The sequence below is a fragment of the Spermophilus citellus genome (genome assembly GCF_964194105.1).
Source record: "Spermophilus citellus genome assembly, chromosome: 2".
Classification (NCBI taxonomy): Eukaryota; Metazoa; Chordata; class Mammalia; order Rodentia; family Sciuridae; genus Spermophilus; species Spermophilus citellus.
In genome coordinates, this window is record NC_138183.1 from 192,774,243 (window position 1) to 192,794,511 (window position 20,269).

The 20,269-nt window shown below is 40.6% G+C and overlaps 1 pseudogene across 1 annotated transcript; it reads left to right on the forward strand.

Moving 5' to 3' along the window:
• Window positions 1-7,940: 7,940 nt before the first annotated feature.
• LOC308641704 (elongation factor 1-alpha 1-like) lies at window positions 7,941-11,674 on the forward strand (annotated as a pseudogene). The gene is made up of 2 exons: window positions 7,941-8,008; window positions 10,399-11,674. The product of its transcript is annotated as an elongation factor 1-alpha 1-like (transcript).
• Window positions 11,675-20,269: the final 8,595 nt, after the last annotated feature.

Here is a 20,269-nt window from a genome sequence, read left to right on the forward strand (position 1 = left end):
TGGAGCCAAGAAAAACATAATGGCAAATGCTAAAAAAGGGATAGACTGCTAACTTAGAGGATGTCAAAATTTTAAACTTCTGTAAGTTTGAATTCATGATGCAGAGAAAATACAGGATGTGCCTGGAATTTCCTCTGGTGCCATAAAGAACTCACAAAAGGGTGGGGTTTTCTCAAAAGAACACAAGAGCCAATCTGATGTGTTTTTCTTTTAAAAGGGGTGGGGTGGGGGGCACTAGAATCAGAGACCAACCCAGTCAGTACCATTGAGTTCCAAAATACTATTTCCACATAAAAGGAACTGGGATTCTATTGGGAGAAATGGCTGGTTCAGATTTGGGGACGAAAATGCACTAGGTTAACCTACCTTTTGTCTTGCCAGAAAGCAAAGAAGCCATAAACTGCTACTGAGATCATTTCACAAGAGTCAACCTGAAAGTGATCCCACTGGCTAAATACTGAAAAAATTGAGCATCTAAAAGGATGACTGGATAATATTAAATGTTAAATTTCATGAGTTCATCTTGACATGGAGAATAAAGTCTCTGGTCACCTCAAAGGTTGCTAAGGAAAGAATCGAGCGTTTATTCCAAGCCCTTTCTTATACAAACCATATTTCAGTTGATAGGGAAATTTTTTTATAAAACAAACAACTGATGAGTGCCAAAAGAATGATAGAACGCCTTCACTTTGCAGCCTCTGATGAAATAATGAATCTAGACAATAATTATCAGTGGATGTTAATTAACACCATTAGATGAAAAGTTTGGTACAAAATTTTATAATAGATCAGGTCAAAAACACCAGAACACATTGAATAATTATAACATCACAATGAAAGGCAAGAAGATAATGTATGACAGTAAAAATTACACAACCTCCTCTGAAATCTTCTTGCCAAAAAAAATCAATGAATTGAGTGAAAAACAAATGACGCCATCCTGATGCAAGTAATCAGATCTACCACCTGGTAATTTCTACAGGAAAAATGACCTTGTTTCTCAACAAACGACAAGGGAAAAAGGAGGGGACTGATAAATTAAAATTTAAAATGTTATGATTTAGATATGAGGTGTCCTCCAAAAGCTCACATATGATATGATGCTAGAATTTTCAGAGGTAAAAATGATTGGGTTATGAGAGTCTTAACATAGTGGATTAATCCACTTATATAGATTAACTGGGCAGTTAACTGTAAGCAAGTAGGATGTGGCTGAAGGAGGAAGGTCACTGGGGGTGTAACTTTAGGGTTTATATTTGGTCCCTGGTGAACAGAGCTCTCTCTCTGCTCCTGGTTGCCATGTCCAGACCTGCTTTCCTTTACCATACCTTCCTGCCATGATGTTCTGTCTCACTTTGGGCCCAGAGCTATGGAATCAGCCAACCATGGATTAAACCTCTGAAACTGTCAGTCAAAATAAACTTTTTCTCTTCTATGCTGTTCTTTTCAGTTTTTGTTTGTTTGTTTGTTTTGTTCTGTTTGTTTTTGTTCACAGCAATGAAAAATTGACTAAAATAGAAACCAACTAAAAGAAAAACTGAACCTTGTTTGGATCCTAATTTGAATAAATCAACTCTAAAAAGACATTGAAACAATTGAGACAATTTTACCATTGACCAGACTTTAGGATATATTCAGGAATTGCTAATATTTTTAGGAGTAATAATGGTAACATAGTGATGTTTTAAGAAAATCTTCCCAAGTACCAACAAGTCCCCAGTTTCCAGATCTTAATTTCTAACATTGTTCTTTTTAAAAAGGAACCAGGTTTCCTTGGGGAAATAATTGATTCCCAAGCTGGAACAGGGAAAAAGACTTAAGTGTGGAACATTACATGATTCCATAAAGTATGAAAGAACTCAAAAAGGACATGACTTTCTCACACAGGAGCCAACTCAAAGGATCTCCTAATGGCCAAAGCTAGAACCAGTTAGGTGAGAAAATATTGGCAGTATTAGATTATAACCCATAGACTAAAATAAAAGCTGATTTTATAATGATATGAATAATAGAATTAAATTTGGGAGAAAGCTTTGCTCTTTCTTATAGTAGAATTTCAAATAATAAAAATAGAAAATTATCATTAGGTTCCCTCTAAAGGCTTTCAAGAAGACTTTATTTGCCCTAACAAGATGACACAGAAAATATAATTGCATTTATAAAATACCAAAATAACTCAGACATTTTTCAGTGCTTCATTCTGAGTCTGAGGCTCTGCCACCAAGATGGGTTGATTCTACTTTCCTTTGTGTGATGGACGTGGGAACACACTTCCCAAATCCTTCCTCAATGAAGGTCTGTGGCCACCACACCTGAGATATGCTGTTAGGAGTGTTGACATGCTGTCAGGAGTGTTGTCAGAATCGTCAGCTGTCACATCTTCCAGGGATCTGCTTACAGCTGCTTCATCCAAGGTCATGTCCTTTTCCAGGTGGGCCCACACCCAACATTGCATAATCAATGCTGGGGCATGAAGGTCTCGTTTTTCTGGCCCAAGTTAGCTCCAGAGCAACCCATGAAGTCAGTTAAGATTGTCATTGGGGCCAGGTGTGGTGGTACATGCCTGTAATTACAGCCCCTCAGAAGGCTGAGGCAGGAGGATTGCAAGTTTGAGACTAGCCTGTGCAACTTAGCAAGACCCTGTCTCAAAAACAAAATTAAGGGGCTGGGGTTGTGGCTCAGTGTAGAGTTCTTGCCTAGTACCTGTGAGGCACTGGGTTTGATCCTCAGCACCACATAAAAAAATAACTAAAGTTTAAAAATAAAAGAGGAACTCTGGGGAATTTAAAAAATTGAAGTTAAAGAAAAAGGAATGGGAGTGTATCTCAGTGGTAGAGTACCCCTGGATTTAATCCCCACCACAACACACACACATACACACACACACAAATTGTCATTAGGCCAGCATATCTCAATTCCCTCTGTCCCTCAATACTACCTTGCTTGCCTGTCCCTCTCTTCCACAAATGATATCCTGGCCCACTATCACCAATGAATAGGTACGTAATAAAATGTCCAAATCTTTTCTGCTGAGTCCTCCAAGTTCTTTCTTTGGAATTGAAAAGCAATACACTGGGACATTTGCAGCCCTGGAATTGAAAAATTGGCATAATGGGCAGGATGCCAAAGAGAAACTTGTCAAGTTGACTTCAGAGTTGTGAAAGCGCATGGAGTCTGCGAGGGAACTCCGGGAGCCACTTAGGCTCAGCTCCAGGGAGTATAGGAAGAGTTAGGAACTAGAAGGAGGCTTATTTTGTACAGGTTGATGGCAAGGATGTGCTGTCAAGGCATTTAGAACAGACAACTTTCTACAGGTCATGGCTTGCCATTAGGCTAAACTGAGGGAAATCACAGGCCCAGAGTCCAGGGAAGGGCATTGGTGACGAGTGAAAACTGGGACTTCAGTGGAACCCACTCAGGAAATCCAGTATTGCCAGTCATTCAGAAGTGGCAGTAGAGGACAAAACAATAGTGGAAGCTAGACCTGTAATGGTTCAAAAGTTAAAGACCCAGCAGAAGCAGGCTGAGGTTTGAATCCAGATCTGCTCCTTGCTCCACAGAGAGATTTACATTCCCCCATGAGACCATATACTCCTGCAGAGCTGGTAGAACTGGGGTCCAAGTTCAGGCAAAAAATGAAAGGAAGTGTACCTGCATGGCTGCTCCACCTGTGGGACACTGGAGCAGATGGCATAATGTTGAATGGTACAGAATTGTCTAAGATGGCTTCAGTAACTGCTCGCTCTGCTTTATGTCAGTGGCACATCAGGGACGCTGATTGAAGAGTAGGGGTCATTACTAGCTTGGCTTCTTCTTGCCACTCACAATATGTGGCCAAATTCAGGAGCTATTTCTATGCTTTATGGGCCTCAATGGAAGAATCACAGAGCTATTTGTGAGAACTGGGAATGAAATATGCTATTTATGTGCAGCCTTTCCCAGGACCAGACAGTGTGGCTTTTACTGCCAGAATGAAGGATACAGTGTCACATGCAGCCCTGCCATCCAGTTATGGTGCCCTTATGTCAATATTATCTATCCCTGTTAGTAGGGCAGCCCTCCAGCAAGTAGCATGTGATAAAGCAGATCTAGGAAAGACAGAAAGATTGTGACAGAAAGTAGGAGTCCATAAAACCCAGCCCAAATTGGCACCTCACGGAGTCTCCAATAGACAGATGTGGGTAGAATTAGTATCAGCAGGAGTAGATGAAAGGAAAATAGATAACCTAATCCCACCTTGGTACAGTTGTGAAAACAATTGCCAAAGGACAAGGTTCCAGCCATTACCTCTCAATAAGGAGACAAAAGGGGAGGCAATCAGAAAGGTAGAATGGATTCCTACTGTAAAAAAGAGACATAGAAACAAGCTTCTCCTATTAGGAGATGTAATGAAAGCAGAGCCCATGACTACTCCTGAGAAGTCTTTGAGTCCTTGGGTATGAATGACTATGGAAAAGGTCAAGATTCAGGGACCCAAGCCATGTCTTTGGACTAGAGGCTATATATAAAACTGGCAATACTTTGGTCTTCCAAAAATTTAGAGAGTGGGGCTGGGGTTGTGGCTCAGGAGGTAGCGTGCTCGCCTGGCATGTGTGCGGCCCAGGTTCGATCCTCAGCACCACATACAAACAAAGATGTTGTGTCCACCGAAAACTAAAAAATAAATATTTAAAAAATTCTCTCTTAAAAAAAAAATTAGAAAGCATCAGTGAACATGGGAGCTAAGTAAACACTGACATATGGTAATCCTGATAAATTCTCAGGCAGGTTAACTGCTGTTGATGGATACAAGTGGTAAACAGTGAGAGTCCAAGCCAAAATGCTGACTCTGTAGCTTGGACACCGGTCACCCATCCTCTACCAGTGTTCCTGAATATATAATAGGTGTTGATAGCTTGTGGGGTAAATGCCTGCAAGCTACCATAGGGAAGTTCCATTTAAGCATATGTCAGCTGTAAAGCCAATATTGAGAGGGCATGCTGAATACCCCCTCGAGGTTTTACCTGTGATCCTGCCAAATTGTCGCCACTAAACAATGAATATCCACTGGCTGGTAACTATCAGAGACATCAGAGCCCATATACAAATTGGCTAAAGTAAACATAATTTACCCAATCCACAGCTCTTTTAACTCTCCTCTGTGGCCAATAAGAAAGTAGGAAGGGGGTTGGGGCTGTAGCTCAGTTGCTAGAGCAGTTGCCTAGCCATGTGTAAGGCACTTGGTTAGTTTCTTAGCACCACATAAAAATGTAACAAAATAAAGGCATGATGTCCGTCTACAACTACAAAAAAAATTCTTTTTAAAGTAGGATAGAACTTGGCTTTATGACAGCAGGGTATAGAAAATTAAATAAGGTGATCCCTCCACTTATGCAGCTGTTCCTAATATAGTCAATATTCTAGAAGAGGTAGTGCACAATTGGGAACATATCACTGCGTGCTGGATCTTGCTACCCTTCTTTATCATAGATAAAGTCCTTGAGAGTAAAACCTCATTTGCCTTCATATAGGAAGGCCCACAATGGATGTTTTCAGTGTTACTTCAGGATATTTCCATTGCCCCATCTTGTGTCCTGGTATGATAACAAACCTTCACTAGTGAAAATGTTCACATAATGATCATATCTGATCCTTTTTCAGTGCTCACCAAGGCTACCCCCATTCTTTGACTCATTTGCAAAGACAGACCATAAACCTTGACAAAGTTCAGGGCCATAGCTAATTGGTGAAGCCCTAAGCAACTCAGCAAGACCCTGTCTCTCTATAAAATACAAAAAAAGGCTGGGGATATGGCTCAGTGGTTAAGAGTCCCTGGGTTCAATCCCTGATACAAAAGGAAAAAAAAATTCTTGGATATTGACTGGTCAAGTAAGACAAAAGTTATATACTCAGGTTGTAATAAAGTTCAAGCATTTCCACTTCCCAATACAGTAAGGCAAACATACATGACTACATGACCAATGTAATTCTGCAACCTGTACACTCAGAAAAATGAGAAATTATATCCCATCTGATTCAAATGTATGATATGTCAAGATCATTGTACTGTCATATGTAACTAATTAAAACAAATTAAAAAAATAAAAGAATTTGTGGGACTACTGGGTTACTGGAGGGCTTTGATCCTTCATTTGGCTCAGTTATTACAACCCCTATTGTCGTGAACCTGCTATGTCATTAACATAACAACCAAACACTTTTGTCTTTCCACAATGTCAGAGTTTACTAAATAACAGTAAGCTCACAGGCTATCTATCCCACTTTCATCAGCAGCGGTTCACTGAATACTTGTGGGTAACCTAGTAATCATAAACTGGGAAAACCCAAGTCCTTTTGTTCTAATCTTTCTAATATCTATAACATTCAAGACACACATACTTCAAACAATTATATCTAAATAGGTCACAGGAAGTTTAAGAAAGGGTTCAAGCGACCACGAGGTTACAGAGCACAGGTAAAAAGAGAGAGAGAGAAATACAAAGAGTCACTATACGTGGTTAGATAAGGATTTTAATAAACCAGTGTCACAGAGTTGTCCAAAGCAAAGGGTTTAGATGGATGACAGTTTCACAGTGTCAGTTTGGTGCGTCAGCTGGGAATGGCTATGTGTGGTCATCACAGGGAGGAGAAAGAAGATTGATGAGGATAGGAAATCAGAGATTTGTCACTGTGGTGATTTTACTGAGCAAGGCTCATGATGAGTGACCAGGTGATTAAGATGGGGCTCAAGATGCCATCATATTCAGTCTCAAGGGGATCCTCCTTTTATGGGTCTTGAGTGAGCGGTTCTCATCTGGTGAGGTTTTATAAGCTCTCATGTCTGGTGTTCCTGATATGATTTGGGACGTCCACGTGTCAGGGTGCTCCTTGATTTAGTTTGATACATTGGCATGTGTAAGTTATCAGTTTATGCCTTATAGTAGTGCCAGGCAGATGGTGGCTGTTTACTGTACAAACAGTTCTACCTTGGCACATGTACTAAAAGGGAGTAACTCAGGTTTTGGCATAGCCTGAAAACTGCTTTATTCTACACATCAAAGAGTAATTCGGAGCAGAGCCTGGCCTGCTCTCAACACCTATATATAATTTGTGTAGCAGGTACAGTATGGAACTGGACTTACCAGCATACTGAGGCATTTAATCAAGCCAAATGAACAATAAAACAGGCACAAGCCCTTGGGACACTAGACACATCAAAACCTACTGAGCTTACCATTTATGTAACTTCAGATAGCTTTTATGGATTAAAGTACAGAAGACCCCATTGGATTTTGGTCACAGTAATGGAAGGGGACAGAGGAATGTTAAAGCTTAGAAAACAACTGTGTGCCACTTATGTTCTCCTTCTTTCCATAGAGTCCATCACCAGAGAAGCAGAATTCAAGGTTGTTACCACAACAGTGGTCAAGGCCCTACAATCAGGGATAGCTCAGGTAGCACCCACTACGAAATGGGCTGAATACCTTCAACAGTAAGAAATAGACAGTACTTCACCTCTCAGCTTAGAACTTCGACAGTTCCTGGGACCGGTCACCCATGTAGCAAAAAAAAAAAAAAAAAAAAATGACATGCCAGAAAATATACCTTTACTCCCTTCACCTGTACAAGAAGGCCATCCTTCAATACTCCCAGAGTCAGCCTGGTACACTGATGGATCAGGAAAATGGAACCCCCCAGAGTGGAGAGCTGTAACCTATCACCCAGGGACTGAGGCTCTAATTGACAAGGGACAAGGACACAGCAGCCAGTGGGATGAATTGTGAACAGTATGGATGGTTCTTGCTCAGGAAAGTGGGCCATTAACTCTCTGCACTGACAGCTGGGCCGTACTTAGAGAACGCACAACGTGGTGACAATGGCAGATGACTGATGGCAGGCCTCTGTAGGGAAAACTGCTATGGGAGAATATATGGTGTTGTAGTCAAACCAAATTTGTCACAATGTACCATGTGACTGTTTGTTGCCCTTTCCAATTTCCAGGATATGATGAAGCTGACCAACTGCAAAGGTAAGCTGCTAGGAGACCCCAGCAGAAAAAATTGCCAGTTGACTACGTTGTAAATTAAAGCACTTAGGTCAAAAGACTATGTGGATAACTGTGACATGCTGAGGGTGGCCCATAAATATATCTGATGTTGTTGCTGTCTACCAGAACTGTCTTGCCTGCTCTCAGCACTACCCGTGACAAATGGATGGCCACCAAGGGGCAGATGATGTTCCTCTTCAGCAATGGCAGATAGACTATATTGGCCTTTTTCCATCATCAGAAGGGGCCAAAGCAGTGGTTTGCCTTTTGAATACAGCCTTAGTTGCTCTGAGGCTTATTTTTTAAAAGGACATGTTTTTTTTTTTCTCTCTCTCTTCTCCCCTCGCCATCTCCCCAAGAAGATTAGGGAGGTGGTGTTTTCTTCCCTTAGTTATCTTTTTCTTGAACACACCCACCACAGGAAGGAAATATTTGCCAGAGGATCTAAGAAGTGAATATCTAACACGCCATCAGGGCACCGTGTGACCCCCTACCAGAGCACACCTGGAATGCAGCCCTTGAAGAGCTTCTTTAAAAGCCCTCTGTTTTCCCTGATGGACCAAACCACAGCATCTGGGACTGGAGCCCCCTGTGTTTCTCCTTTGCCAGCAAAGCAATAAACCTTCGTTTTCCTTTTTTCTCAAAACCATGTCTTCATTATTAAATTGGCATGACTTGGCACTGGGGACAAGGGCCAAGCATTCAGTAACAAAATTGGCACCCAGATGGGACCTGAGAGCAGCCCCCACTCTGGCTTTCTTGGGCAGGCCTGGCACTCCAAGCAACTGCACTTCTCTGCTGAGGACATAAGGCAAATTTTTAAAAAATATTTTTAGTTATAGTTGGACACAATACCTTTATTTCTCTATTTTTATGTGGTGCTGAGAATCAAACCCAGTACCTCTTGCAAAGTGAGTGCTCTACCGCTGAGCCACAACCCAGCCCCCCACATTCCCCCCCCAACCCCAAGGCAAAATTTTTGAAAGCTGACTGCGGGGAAAGTTAGAAGACAGTGTTGCCTTGGGTCAAACCAGCGGAGCTATCCCTGTGAGTAAAGGGAGGGACTGATGGACTGTCCCAGCAGCTGCCAAAATCCCTTTTGCTTCAGGGAATTCCCACCTTCCTTCCCTGCACCATATGGATTGCTCCATCTTGGTCTACTTTGAGAAAATGGAAAGTCAATGCAGTGAAGTCACAATACCTTGGCCAGTCTGTAAGCTCCCCAGATGTGCACACCAAAACGGTTGATTTTACACATCTGGTTCCCCTTGTAGGATCATGTGGTCCCTCTCCGAAGATATCTGTGGCATCGCTGTTAAATGGGAGTTGGGAACTTGGGGAGATTTTCCCCTATGTGGTCTGTTTTAAAGGTTCCTGTCTGTCAGCCATAATGTGGGGAATCCTCTCTGTTTGTCTGCCTCTATGTTTTTGTTTTTGTTTTAATTTGTATCTGTTTCTGTCCTTTTAAGATGTGGGCAATTCTGTGTTGATCCTATAGATTGTTTCTTGGTGAAGATCCTGGTAGAATGGGCTACCTATGGATATAAACCCATCTAAGAAAACGATGATGTTTTACTGTAACAATCTGGTCTTTGAATGGCTTTCTGAATTGTTGTACAATCTTGCAGTTGGAGTTGATCTGTCAGATAAAATAAGTGAAAGATTCTGCATGTACAGGCATGTATGCAATTACATTATGAGTCTAAACAGCCAAACACTAAATTGGATGCAAAAAGTTGCTGCCTCTAATGTGCAAGTATAAAATCCTCACCAAAAAAAGGATTTTAAAAAAATTTTTTAATCATTTCAATCCAATGCTGACTGTCCGAGTATTGCTTCTCAGCCTGGCCCAAGGCAGCTGCAAATCATCCTGCTGTGGGTCAGAGACACCAGCCCCGGGATAAAGGAAAAGAAAAACAAAATCCCAAGAAAACTGCTTGGTCTGTAGAGAAGCTTTAGAGGATCTGGCCTGTACCCTGCTTTTCAGCCACTCTGCCCATGAGAATAAAATTGGAGTTTGAGAACAGGGCTCAGTTCGACACTTCTGGAGACAAAATGAAATCTCTGTGGGCTGTAGGCCTCACTGATTTTCTGTCTGGGTTTTTGTCTCATGGGTTCAAAGAATGAAATCCATAGGTGACAACAAAGGACAAAAGAAAATTTGATTTGAATGAGAAGAAAATAAGATGAAACTCCCCATTATGGGAGGAGAAAACTGCCAGAAAGCTTTTCCATTTGAGGATACTAGTGTAGGCACGTAAGGCTTCTGGATAAAGGCATTGATCAGAGTCCATGCAAAAAGACATCTAAAAGTGTTGGGGCTGCCTTTTTTTTTTTTTTTTTTTTTTTTTTTGCAATGGGTTTGCTGCCAGAACACAGGCAGAAGCTGCTGAGATGGGAAAGGGTTTCTTCAAGAATGCCGGGGTCTTGGATAAACTGAAATCTGAGTGTGAGTGTGGTATCACCATTGACATCTCCCTATAGAAATTTGAAACTAGCAAGTATTAAGTGACTATCATTGATGCCCCAGGACACAGAGACTTTATCAAATACATGATTAGAGGCACATCTCAGGCTGACTGTGCTGTACTGATTATTGCCACTGGTGTTGATGAATTTGACCTGGTATCTATCTCCAAGAATGGGCAGACTTGTGAGCATGCCCTTCTGGCCTACACACTAGGTGTGAAATAACTAATTGTTGGTGTTAACAAAATGGATTCCATCAAGCCATCCTACTGTCGGAAGAGATACAAGGAAATCATTAAGGAAGTTAGCACCTACATTAAGAAAATTGGCTACAACCCTGACACAGTAGCATTTGTGCCAATTTCTGGTTGGAATGGTGACAACATGTTGGAGCCAAGATCTAATATGCCTTGGTTCAAGAGATGGAAAGTCACCCGTAAAGATGGTAGTGTCAGTAGATCCACAGAGCTTGAAGCTTTAGATTGCATCCTGCCACCAAGTGGTCCAATTGACAAGCCTCCAGGATGTCTACAAAATTGTTTATATTGGTACTGTCCCTGTGGGCTGATTGGAGACTGGAGTTTTCAAGCCCGGCATGGTGGTCACCTTTGCTCTAGTCAATGTCACAACTGAAGTACGGTTCATTGAAATGGTCCATGAAGCTCTGAGTGAAGCTCTTTCTGGAGACAATGTGGGCTTCAATGTCAAGAGCGTGTCTGTCAAAGATGTTCCTGTGGCAATGTTGCTAGTGACAGCAAAAATAATCCATCAATGGAAACATCTGGTTTCACTGTTCAGGTAATTATCCTGAACCATCCAGGCCAAACCAGTGCTGGCTATGCCCCCATACTGGATTGTCACACAGCTCACATTGCTTGCAAGTTTGCTAAGCTGAAAGAAAAGATTGATTGCCTTTCTGGTAAGAAGCTAGAAGATGGTACTAAATTCTTGAAATATGGTGATGCTGTCATTGTTAATATGGTTCCAGGAAAGCCCATGTGTGTTGAGAGCTTCTCTGACTATCCTCAGGGTCATTTTGGAGTTCATGCTATGAGAGCATAAGAGGGTCTCCTTGGCAGCTGTATCTGGAGTCTGGATGTTGCTCTTTTTTAGCCCACGACCACTTTGGCTTCATGAATGAAGGTTCGAGACGTGAGAAACCGCTAGGGGTTTTGAATTAAAGAGACATTCTAATTACCTTTAAACCAGCTCCAGGAGGGCTCCTCCTAGCTCCAGCCGCCAGCCACCTATTACAGTTGCAAGGTTTACTGAAGAGGCCCGTGAGCCAGAGAGAACACACCAGGGAGTGGACTTTTATTGGAGAAAAAAAAAATTCTGGGGAAAATCCCATCCAATGAAGATTAAGGGGGGCAGCATCCCAAGGTCAGGGGAGACGATTGGGTCTTCCGGGCAGTGGCCAGACACGCCTCTGCACGGACAAGCCCTCGGACCTGAAAAAGGTGGGGAAAGCTCTGACACAGCTGTGCCTAAGCGCCTCTCACCCAGCCTGGGAGGTAACTCAAATCACATGTGAGGATGGCCTCCCACACTCTTTAAAGACATTTAATAAAATATTGTACAAAGAAAAAAAATGGGGGCTGGGGATGTGGCTCGTCTGGCATGCGTGCGGCCCGGGTTCGATCCTCAGCACCACATACCAACAAAGATGTTGTGTCCACCGAGAACTAAAAAATAAATATTAAAAATTCTCTCTCTCTCTTTAAAAAAAAAAATGGGGGGCTAATTGTTGGAATCTATGCTGTACAAATGTTGAGAAGGTACCAAAGCTATTGTATTGGCTCATGACTTTCTATTTGGCTGTGTGCTTTTAGTCCTTAAGTCTGATTTTTTGTAACTTCCATTTGGGTTCATCCCCATTTCCATTTTCCCACCATTTTGGGACAGAGGAGTGAACTGGAATGCTTAACCTCACAGAGTTGCCTTTACGTTTGAAAAAACAAACAAACAAACAAACAAATGTATCTGGGGCCCATCACACTCATTGTCTGATGATTAATAGCCTTTATTTATTTATTTATTTATTTATAGTTGTTAATGGACTTTTATTTATTTTTATGTGATGCTGAGAATCGAACCCAATGCTTCACACATGCTAGGCAAGCACTCTACCATTGAACCACAACCCAACCCTAACTAGGTTATCTTAATGGAGGTGGGAGATGAAAGCTGCCAGACACAAAGAACAGGTCAATGGGTTCCAATACTATTAAATTACGACCCAGTGGAAAAAAAAATTCTCTCCCTTTTTAAGACCTGACAGGATTTCCCATTCAGACAGGGGACACTTCTGGGTATAGCCCTGCCTGTTGCACACAGAGCTAAAAGACAGGGGCCTCCAAGAGTCCACACATATGCAAACGCCTGTGTCTTGGCCCTGCTGATATCTGCAGAGAGAAGTCCCTAATAATCTCTGTATGGTCAATGTGAAATTCATTGGACAGAGGGCTCTAGATACATACATATTTAAAGAGAGAGCCTCTGGGTACAACTGATAGTGGGGGACCCACTTAAAGTTGATGATGATAAGGGAGACTGGCCAAACAACAATACCATATGCTCCAACCCTTTGAGTGCAAAATGAAAGGAAAACAAAAAAGATTAAGGCTCAGTTTTTATTATATGCCAGACTGTGATCCCTCTTCTGGGATAAAATGTGTTGGGTAAATTAAATGTATAGATAATGTTCTCACCCAAAAACAACAACTTCATTTGCAAGTGCCTCTCAGGAAAAGAAAACAGAACCTGCTCTGTCAGAAGCCTTCTAGAAGTGAGTAAAGTCCTTTTAGGCCAAAGGGACCTTGAGAAAAGTGATCAATGTTATCTTAACCAAGATTTGTTTTAAGAGGAAATAGCTTGCCCTTGGGGCGAGTGGGTGCACATTAAGAAAAAGGCATTAATTCTCTTCTGGACAGTTATTTAAAATGTGAATTGAGTCAGCTTTGCCATATATCTTCTGTGTAGTAGAGCTATAAAATATTTATTAAAGTGTGATGTCCACTGCTTTTAGGATTTTTCTTTGTCAGAGAAATAGATAACTTAAAATTTTGACCAGGCTTGATTTTCATGAATAACCTAAACATATGTAACTACATATATATATATATATATATATATATATATATATATATATATATACACATACATACATCTGAAATGAAATATGTTTGTCTGAGCCTTATCTAAATGTTTTGTAAAAGTTTATAATGTGAAAGTTTATATAGGCTTAACCAATAAGTGTTATCTTTTATAAGTTGCATCTGGCATAAAAGGGCCAACTGCCATTTGAAAAACTGGCTTATGGGGCTGGGGTTATGGCTCAGTGGTAGAGCGCTCATCTAGTGTTGGTAAGGCACTGGGTTCGATCCTCAGCACCACATAAAAATAAATAAAAATAAAGGCATTGTGTCGACTTACAACTAAAAAAATTAAAATTTTTTTTTTTTAAAAACTGGCTTTTAGGAGTTGAGGATGTGGCTCAAGTGGTAGGTAGCTAGCTTGCCTGGCATACACGAGGTGCTGGGTTCCATCCTCAGCACCACATAAAAATAAAATAAAGATGTCGTGTCCACCGAAAAACTAAAAAATAAATATTAAAAAATTCTCTCTCTCTCTGTCTTTAAAAAAAACTGGCTTATATCTGTCTGCTTTAACTAAGTCTAGTGCTGATCATTAATACTGTTCCCTAAATGTATAAGAAATTTAAAGCTATCCTTGATTTTTGCTAGTACTGCTAAACTCTGCAACCCTGTAATTATCTGTGGATTCTAAATTTTACTGTGAATATTAAACCTGGTTGGTATGGGGATATCTGTGTAATCACGTTTTAAAATATAAAACTTGGATGAGGACTTTACCAAGCTGGTGTTCTTCAAACTAAAGTTGTCTGTAATGATAATTTTAGATTTATAGAAGCAGCAAATTTAATTGGGGATTTATTTACTCATTAATATTCTGTAACTGGATCTATTATCAATAAGATGTACGTACAATTTTATGTTACTTTTTACACTAGGGTGGAAATTTAAATGCATTTTTTGAAAGATAATGAGAGTTTGATTTGTTTAAAGGTTAATATTATGAAACATGGAAACATTTGGCACTTTCCCACAAAAAGAAGTTAAAAGTTCTCTTAGCTTTTTTCTGATTCATGTTCCAGATATAATGTTGTATTGTGTTATCGAAAAATAAACAGGAGAGAGCTAGGGTTGCAGCTCAGAGGTAGAATGCTTGCCTAGCACATGTGAGGCACTGGGTATGATATATAGCACCATGTAAAAACAAATAAACAAACAAATAAATAAAGGTATTGTGTCCATCTACAACTAAAAATATTTAAAAAATAATCAGGAGATATGACTAAGTAAGATTTGGAATTATGAAAAATTATGTTTCTTTGATCATAAACTGAATATGTTTTTGCTCTTGTTAATTTCATTTTAGGTTCCTTGTGAACTTTAACCATTATGTTAGTGCCTTACAAAGGTGTAACTTCTAATATATAACACCTGAGTTAATTTGTGATAATAACCATCACCTATAGACAGACAGGATGTAAGGCTAACTCCCCATACTAATACAGACCCAAATTAAATAAAAGGAGTAAATGACTGTAAAGTTCTAGACTAAAGTTAAAACCCTGTACTCTTACTTTAATAGTACAAACTGGTAAAACTGGCTTGTTGGATGTTTAAGACCAAAACTTGGAGACTAAAGTTAAGGAAGTAAAAAGGTCAAGAGGGAAAATAGCCAATATTTGGCTCTTACTCTCTGAGTCAGCTTGAACCTAGGGAATAAGGCGACTTCTCTAAGGGCTTTACAACTCTGGGCCACATGCCCTTCTGATGATGGGGATCACTGAGACGCTGGAGAAAAGAAAGCTATCTAGCGCACATTCTGCAAAAGAGGAATATCATTAGAAAAGGGACACATCCCTGATGCTTCCAAGGGAAGCCACATGGTCAGCAAGACCCTTGTCCTATTCTGACAAATGGCACTAAAGAAGCTAAGAGGCTGCTCTCAAGTTCCCCATGAGTGACCCCTGGAGGGAACACAGCTATCTCTCTTTTTTAAAAATATACCTTTATTTTATTTATTTATTTATATGTGGTGCTGAGGATCAAATCCAGGTCCTCACACGTGCTAGGCAAGCACTCTGCTGCTGAGCCACAACCCCAGCCCCCTCAGCTGACTCTTAACAATAGATAGGAACTAGGTCAATTTGATCAGCTTAATCTTAAAAACACTTGGCAAAAATAGTTATAACCAAAACACAGCCATCCTTGGACATTTAAAAGAAAGACAATAGTTATTCTAATGTAACTTAAGATGTACACTTGTATTAGCCCCACCAAGAGTAAGAAAAGCTGGGGACTGTTAAGAAAGGGGATTTAGGGACCAGGGTTGTGGCTCAGTGGTACGGCACTTGCCTAGCATGCGTGAGGCACTGGGTTCGATGCCTGGCACCATGTAAAAATAAAATAAAGGTATTATGTCCATCTAAAACAAAAAATTATTTAAAAAATAAAAGAAAAGGGGTTTTATGGGAGTGCCTAATATTTAACTATCACAAAGAGACTCTTAGAGACACAAGCTTGTCCTGTGTCTCAGAGACTGGTTGAAATACTAGTTGCTTTTGTATTAATTGTTTAAAACAAAGTAATCCTTTCCTGTCTTGTTTATTGTTGTCCTAGCATTAACTGTGCCCTATGTATAAAGGTGATGCTAACTATTAGTTCTTGGTATATTAGGTATACTCATGTTCAGGCACCTGCCAACTGCTACCATGGACCACTGGACTACTGTGATGCTGAATACCCCTAACTGTCCATTTCCCACCTGACAGAAAATAAGAACTTTGGGTCAGCTCCCCTGCAACTTCACCCTCTTTCAGCAGGAAGCAGCTTGGAGATTTCATCACCCATTTTTCCATAGAAATGGAATGTAAAAATTGACAATGAAGAAATATATTAGTAGTTCACCTTTTGAATACAGCCCTGGTTGCTCTGAGGCTTATTTTTTAAAGGACCCTTTTTTTTTTTTTTTTTCCTCGATTCTCTCCTCTCCACCTCCTCAACAAGATTAGGGAGATGATGTTATCTTTTCTTTCCCTAGTTATCTTTTCCTTGAAAGCACCCACCACAGGAAGGAGATATCTGCCAGAGGATCTAAGAAGTGAACGTGTAACATGCCATCAGGGCACCCTTGAGACTACCTACCAGAGCACACCTGGAATGCAACCCTTGAAGAGCTTCTTTAAAAGCCCTCTGTTTTCCCTAATGGGCAGAACTACAGCATCTGGGACTGGAGCTCTCTGTGTTTCTCCTTGTCTAGCAAAGCAATAAACTGTCTTTCCCCTTTTTTCTCAAAACCATGTCCTCATTATTAAATTGACATGACTTGACATTAGGGACAAGGACTGAGCTTTTGATAACAGTTTGATGCAAGTCTTCTCCAGCAAAAGAGCCAACCAGAAGACAACTACTAAGGGACTGATCTTGCTGAGTTCCATGTATGGCAGACCACAGGTAATTGAGTGAACAAGGAACTCATTTATAGGCCATCAAGTGGGTTTAAGACCATGAGATATTATGGATTTTCCATGTCTTGCAATCCAACAGGAGCTGGATTCATTTAAAGAATGAATGGCTGCTGAAACAAGTGTTAAGGACTGAGAATAACTATGCAGGGATGTCTGTTCATCTGCCTGAGGCACAGAGGACACTAAATGAGAAACTCAGACATCAGTAGCCTATAGTTATGTCTATTATCTCCCCCATGACCACCAGCATTAACATTATAAATAAAGGACACTTCTGCTGAACATTTTTTTAAACCAGCCTGGAGCACAAGGAATAATTTACTGCTGCCAACTCCTTGAGACATCACATCATAGACAAGAAGTCATTAGTTGGCCATTGACTGTACACCTCCAGTCGTATGCCTTATTGACTCCTTGCAGGGAGGGAATATCTAGATTTACAAGTAAAGCCTACTGTATTGGGAACCTGGCCCTCACAAGTATAGGTGATGTTACCCTAGGGTGTCATCACCGAGGAACACTTTGTATCAGGTTATGGCATTTACATATTCCCCCTAAAGAGCAAACAAATAGAATGGTAGGGTACACTTGCCTTGGCAAGCCTATTATGCAGGCTGCTTTACTAATACAAGATCATACAATAGCCTATGTACTGCCTCATAGAGCTGATCTGCCATTATTTTTGTCTATTAGATATTTGTTGTATTCTCCATATGTTAGCAACAAGTACCCTGAATTGGGCAACAGAAGTTGCACATCATACCAACTAGATTGATTATTGGTTCTACAGAAAACTCCCGGTGACTGCAGTGCAAAGACTTCCCTGGGTAGTTTGAACTGGAAATGAGATGGAATGGACTTGGATAAAACAGAACTGGACTAAAACAAGATCTCTTATCTATGCCAAGTATCTAAACAAATTAATACATTCTTAATTACCTGAGCATGCTTGCTGGTAGGTTCTTGCTCTTTGTACTTCTGTTGTAAGATGTGGATAAAATGTGCCTCCAGGGCCCTGTCCTTGTGAAAGACATGGGATGGTCTGGGATTGTGAGGGACATGAAGGGGCTTCCAAGGGTAAACACTAATTGGTGCCTATCTGTGGTGAGCCGTTTCTGCGGACTGTGGTCGCCATTACAAGATGGCGCTGGCTCCGCTGTGGTCTGTAACAAACAACTCCTTATTTGGGAGAGTTGGCGCATGGTTTTTTAACACCCTATGAGAAAGCTCCACGTGGCAGCTTCGCATTGGGGCTTGAGATGCTTTATTAAGGCTGGGAGAGGCATCCGAGAAGAAGAAGAAGAAATATCAAGGACCTGAATAAACGGCTGAAAGAAGATTCCTGTTGTTGCGTCTTCCTTGCGGGCAAGGGGGTCGCGACACCTATCAAAGCTTGCAGTGAAATAAGATCTCTAAAAGAATATGATAAGAAAATGAAAAGGTGGAGCTGGCCATTTTCCCTCTCTCCAATCTTTAAGAAAGGATCTAAACAATGACTTTGATTGTAAAGTAAAAGAATATACTCATAAAATATCTGAAGAATCCATCTGTGCAGTGGGCATGCAACCTGTCCTATATATTCCCCCTACTTGTAGGCATAACATGAAAATGCAACTGAAAATGCTGAGGAAATCATATCCACCAGCGGTGCTGATCCAGTGTCTCATAGGAATTGGGCATCTGATCACACCAGCTTCCTCAAGTCTGATAATCTTCATTCAAATATTTTGTATCCTGGCCCACTGCCACCAAGGAGTGAGTAATGAAATGTCCAAAACCTTTTCATTGTATTCTCCAAGTTCTGTCACTGGAATTGGTAAACAGTATTCTGGGATGTTTGCAGCCCTGGGGTTGCATACACTAAAACTGAAGGCTCAAACCTATTAAAGTTCTGCAACAATCTGCCTGTTGTTTTCATACTAAAGATCACAACTTAGGTTGAAAGAGGGGAAAATCCCCAGTGGGCAGGAAGTGAAACAAACAGGAAACAAGAAATGATAAGGGCTGAAGCCACAGATGCCTAGAGACATTGCTGGTCCCCTAAAAGTAAAACAACTTTGTCAGTCTCTTATAGATTCTTATATTTTAACAACCATTTTACTATCCTGAAATGAAATTCATAAATAAGAGTCTACCGAGGCTGGGGATGTGGCTCAAGTGGTAGCGTGCTCGCCTAGCATGCGTGAGGCACTGGGTTGGATTCTCAGCACCACATAAAAATAAAGATATTGTGTCCACATGAAACTAAAAAAAGCAAATATTAAAAAAATAAGAGTCTACCTATATATTTTATCAAAGAAATAACAGTAACAAATGGGGAATAAGTGTCAATTATGATAATATACAATTCAATTTCAAAATGTAAATTCTTCACCATGACTACATTAGAAACATGATACTGTCAGATGTTTGGATCTAAACAGAATCACCATGAATTTGACAACTATAAATGCAACTGAAAATGCTGAAGAAATCATATCCACCAGCGGTACTGATCCAGTGTCTCAGGAATTTGAGCATCTGATCACACCAGCTTCCTCAAGTCTGATAATCTTGATTGAAATATTTTTGTACAACTCTCCAGCAAAATTGAGATCCAGTTCCTCATAGTGGTAAATTTGCTTGATAATGTTCCCTTTATTGACCACCTTCTCTTCCCTCTCACTTTTTCACTTCCTTATGGCGCTCCCTGCATATCTCATAGACCATTTGTACTCAAATCATTTTCATGAATCTTGCTCTGAGAACGAGGCCTCTCTGTAGGTATCTACATGAGACCTAGACGTTTCAGTTAACAGCTGAAATTCATTTCCAGTGTGTGGATCCAAAAAAAAGAATTGTCTTTGACAGTCTTTTTAGTCTTCCAAGTAGCAAATAAGATTAAACCACTGGCAATGGCCCAAGAGTCAATAAAAACAAAACCGATCTGGTCCCTAGGAATACTAAGGCAAGGATAGCAGCTTTTAATTTAGCCCATTGTGCTTACGTTATTATCATGGCTGGTCTTGCAAATTGTCACTGGACACCATTGGCTTTTAACTTATCTGGACCATTAGTGAACCAGACCAAGGTATTTGGTTAGAGAAGTTTCTGTAAACTGAGGGCTCTGTTTTGTCAGTGGTTTTACCATGGATGACAGATTGGGAAATACATGTTTTTTCCAAAGGAATAGCTGTCACTTCTTCTGAGACAGGACCTCACAATGTTGCCCAGGA